The sequence below is a fragment of the Equus quagga genome, chromosome 8 (genome assembly GCF_021613505.1).
Source record: "Equus quagga isolate Etosha38 chromosome 8, UCLA_HA_Equagga_1.0, whole genome shotgun sequence".
NCBI classification, from domain to species: domain Eukaryota; kingdom Metazoa; phylum Chordata; class Mammalia; order Perissodactyla; family Equidae; genus Equus; species Equus quagga.
In genome coordinates, this window is record NC_060274.1 from 104,468,940 (window position 1) to 104,474,235 (window position 5,296).

Below are 5,296 nucleotides of genomic sequence, written 5' to 3' on the forward strand. Positions count from 1 at the left end.
TTTAGTTCAAGCTGATCAGTTTTGAACCCGAATAGTTATCCCATATATCTCAGTATGTGAAAATCTCTTGTCACCCTATAGAACAATTTTTTGATGAAATACAGGACATGTTTACTAACAGACCCACACATCTTTTAGTTTCTCTGTAATAAGAAGCCAGAAGTAGATAAATCTATATTTAATAATTAATGTCTATGTTTTATCCTATTTGGAAATGATCTAGATACTCAATGAATTTTTATCATTTAATTTAACCTAGCAAAACTTCAAAGTTTCAAGTTACCAAAGAGATTTTGGAAGCTGTTTTAGGTACTCACATCATAAACTATAATTACTGCTAAAAGTTAATCTATAAACTCTTATCTTACTTACATGTAGACTATTCATTTGTAACAATCCTATTTAAATTACTCACAAAAAATTTATGTGACGTTAAAGCAGTTAGCCATCATCTAACGTTGTTTTAAGTACATACATCACAACACATGATCACTGTTAAAATGGTTCCCCCAAAACTTTTACTGTTTTTACATTCACTAAGTTTACCTGTTTCCAATAATTATTTAGATTGCCCGTAAAGACTTTGAGACATCAGACAAAATCGGTTATCATTTAAGCTATTATTTTGCTCACAAATTTGTAACAGGAGTGCCATGAGCTTATCTGACTAGTAAACGTGTGTTGCATGTCTGCATTGTATCCAATGCTGGTAACTCTAAGGACATGCTCATTGTAATCAAGCCAACAAACTTAAATAAGCTCTTATTCACTGAAGATTATTTCATATCACATTAACTTGAAAAACATTTGGGATCGTTTCTATTACATTTAGAGATGATTTATATAAGCGCTTATCTTAAACCAATTAAACAGAGCTCTTAATTTTGGCCATATCATCCAGAGGTAGAAAAATATTTCACACTTATAACATATATATCTGCACAACACATAAACAACAGGCAGATTCAACAAAGATTTTAGAGCCTCTGTTTTAAAATTTTTCCTTAGATTTTTTTGGCAAGGGTGTTTTCATAGCAGTCTGTGTCTCCAAAAGCTGCTTTTCATGTTCTTTTTCTTTCTTTCAGTCTTAGGGATCTGGGATGGTCTAGATAATAGCTCCCAGAGAGGTCACAAGTTTTTGAGATTAACAGGGGTGGTTGTTACTTATTAAAGGACTGACACACCCATCCAATTACTTTATCCTTAATTTGCTTCTTTCTCTCTGAGTACATAGTTTTATCTTATTTTAGGGAAGAAGGCCAAAAAATTTCCTATCAGGTTTTAAATGTCAGCTTCTGATTTGGCCAAATTTCTGATCATAAATTACTAAATCCTTTCAAATACCTTGTCAAGTTTCAACTGGGACAAATAGTAATTATTGCTGACATCATTAAACAACTCCATTAGGTTTTTAAAAACAATTTAGTTTCCCCTTGACTGTTTAAGAGTAGCTGTTTCCCAGAAAAATCTCTGAGCCTCTTTAACCCTGGGAGGTGCTCATATTGGGTCCTCTTCCAAAAGTAGAGTACAGGGGTGTCTGTAAAAGCCATGACTTAAGTATACTTCTTAAATGATCTTACCTAATGGGAACATCCCTTTTAACAGCCAATGTATAAGTTCTGAAGGCTCAAAAAAGCGTCAAAGTGTCGACTGTAATTTTAAATTATCTGGGTTGCCTTTATCCAAAGATCCTTTCCTTTTGCAGCAAGGATCCTTTTTATAGCTATTTTTGAAGTCAATTTGATCATTTTAAAGTGAGATCTCCTTTACAATGCTTAATTAATATTGCCCTAAGAGTGGATTTACACACCCTCACAATAACAGGCAAAGGAAACGTTTCCCAGAGAGACACAATATTTATCTCCACAAAATAATTCAAAATACAATCAGGCATAAGAGATGTAATCAGTTTATACAAAGCCCATCATTTCTGGCTGGTTCTTTTGGAAGAATATTTGTGCAAAGACAAAAACAAAACAGAAAGCCTGAACGGTGCTTCTTACCTCCTTCTGATACCACCTTGAAGCCTCCCATTGTCACATCTTGGCCATGAGGGTTGGGTGCCTCCACCTGTGACCTGGGGTGATCTAGCATCCCTGATTCCTTTCCCCAGTCTGTCTTTCACCCACTGGGTACTCATTCTTGGGAGAGGGGCTCTTAAGGGAATGCAAAACTGTTCCTGGGGAGAGGGGCTCCCTCAGTCCATTCCTGGAGAGAAGCCCCATTCACCTCAGTCCATTCATGGAGAGAAGCCCCTCTTCTCCCTCCATCCTGTGTGCATGCACACACCCTGTTCTGATGCTAAACCAAAAGTAGGCTTTATTTTGGCTCATGGGAGATCCCTTGACTCAAACAAAGTGGCAGAAGGCAAAAGTCTAAGTGTGGCCACAGGTGCCAGTTTGGTAAGAGTCAGTGGGGAGAGTCCAGCAGCCAAGCACCAGGCAGGACAGTCCTGGTCCCCCTCCCTTGACAAGCCTCCAACAACATAGGTGAGTCAGCCCAGGACATGCTGCTGCAGCCCACTGCTCCACCTGATGGAAGTCAAGTGGCTGGGATCAAGGGGAGGAGCCAGTGAATATTCCAATCCCACCAGAGTTGTCATATTTTGTTACTGAGCACCAAGGGACTGGTGACCTGCAAGTGGGTCTTTTTCTCCAGGAGCTGGCCACCCCAACAGGATGAGACAGGATTTGGAATAGCAGAGCAGGAACATTATTCATTGATCAATGAATGGAGGAGGCAGAGCTCGAGCTCTAAAACACCTTCTCCCTGAAGGGAAGGTGAGCAGGGTTCTTATGGGATGTGAAGGGGGATGGGACATTGAAGCATGCACAGATCTTCCCTTCTTGCACATGGCACCTTTGTACACGTTTCCTTTTGCACATGACACCCCATCACCATCTTGAACCTTTGTGGTCTGGATTGGTTCTGTGGTTTGGCCACCTGGCATTGTTCTGCCTTGGTTCCTATGAACAAGCACTACTTAAAAACAAAGCATTAGGCATGGAAAATAATTTAGGGCCTTCCCTGGGTGACACCATGATTTTGCCTCACTCTTTTCTTTCAATTTAGATGTAACACAATTTTTGTTTATGTCAATGTTCAACATTTACATTATTATGACTGTTTACTGTTGAGCCAAGTAACTTACTACAATCATATTTCCTTTTTATACAACTTTTGCTTTTCATGAAGGTAATCATTTTTTTCATTTACTTACTTTTCTTTGTAACTACCATTAAATCCTCCTACATCCTCCATTAGTCTCTCAATACAATTTCCACATTGTCAAACTTACCAATTAGTCTGAAGTTATTTTTCTCCTAGAGAAACTGCTTTCCTGGAGCATTCTGTCTTTATGTTCCAAGTTAGAAAACGCGGTGACACAGGCTCAGAGAGGTCAAATGTGCAAAGGTCACACAGCTGGTGTATAACAGAGCTGGAACTCAAACCTAGGCAGGCAGTCTGTCTCTTGCAGTTCTTATTGGTGTCTGTATTGATTATCTATTGCCAAAATAATGCCGTGTAACAAACCACCCACAAACTCAATGCCTCAAGAAGCAGTTATTTATTATATCTCATATGTCTGGCGTTGGCTAGGATTGGCCGGGGAAGCCCATCAGAGGCAGATAGACTCCATTTACCCACTGGATACCCCAGGCATGTTCTCCTGGATTCAGCAGAGGTGCAGGAAAACAAACTCAGATGGGCAAGTGCTTTTCAGTCTTTGATTATCACATCCTCATAATGTCCCATTGATCAAAGCAAGTCACTTGGCCAAACCCAAATTCAAGGGTCAGGAAAGTTCTGAGACAGGAATCAGCCTAATGACACAGGGCCATCTGCAAGACCCCTGGCCTAACAAGATAAGGCCCCTAACCAATCTACAAGCTAGGAGAATCAGATAGAGACTACCAAGATCCACATTCCACAGTTTTTGGACTTTGCTGGGTTTACACATGCATTTAAGCACCCAGGAGTCCACTGAAGGTTACCCTAGCCCTATTAGCATAGTAAAAATCACACCCCGGGGTGGAGAGCTAGGGTGTTAATGATATACACATCACATGTATCAGTAGCATGCTACATGACAGCACAGGCACAAGCACAAACCCACCTCTACACACCATGACAAGACACTCCTCCCCAGCCTTTGCTTAATAAAAGCCCCATAATCCAGTTCCCTAAAAAGCTGGTCATTTGCCCCTTTCTTTTCTTCACAGGTTCCCTTCTGCCTGTCCTGTGCACAAGCTAATAAACTTTTACTTTTCTACTTCTACTTGTTGTCTCTCTTAATTTCCATCCTGGGGGACAACAAGAAGCCATGTGTCAATAACAGTTCTTATGTAACATGTGCCAATAACAGTAACTTATGTGTATGTAAGGAGTGGGGAGAGAGAGTGAATATTTATTAACAATAGTTGGATCTACCACATTGACTAACTAGTAAGATATATGAATGACATGCAACTGTAGGGGAGGAAGACATTTCCTCTACCCACTCTGGGTCCTTCTGGATGGAAATCAAACTAAATTGACATGAGACAGAATAACAAGAGAAAATTAAACTAAGCTTTATAACATGTATACATGGGAAAGGTTCAGGCAAACTGAGCAACTCATCAAAATGGCTGAAGCCACCACCTTAAATATGATCTTCAGCTAAAGACACAGGAGGATGTTGGGGGTGGAGGGAGTCAGTTATGGGAGATAACCAGACAAGCACAGTAAACAAGAGTCAGGTTATTAAGCAGATTTAAGTCCTTGCATTGCGCATTGATGAGAGTTTCTAGAGATAAGGTCATCCTCCCTTCTTCCTGGTACAGAGAGAGAGATACCTTTCCAGATGGAGAGTTCCTTTACAAATGTAAAAGTCTCCTAACAAAGGGTAACTAAATTCTACTTTTCAGAGTTTCTTTCCTGTCTGCAGTTTTTAAAAGTAACCAGCCCAAAATAATCCTTATGTCAAAGAGGCATATCTTGGGGCCGGCTCCGTGGCCGAGTGGTTAAGTTCGCGTGCTCTCCTGCAGTGGCCCAGGGTTTGGATCCTGGGCGCCGACATGGCGTCGCTTGTCAGGCCACGTTGAGGCAGCGTCCCACATCCCACAACTAGAAGGACCTGCAACTAGGATACACAATTATGTACCAGGGTTGGGGGGGGGTGTTGGGTTGGGAAATACAGCAGGAAAAAAAAAAAGATTGGCAACAGTTTTTAGCTCAGGTGCCAACCCTTAAAAAAAAAAAAGGAAGATTGGCAGCAGTTGTTAGCCTAGGTGCCAATCTTTAAAAAAAAAAA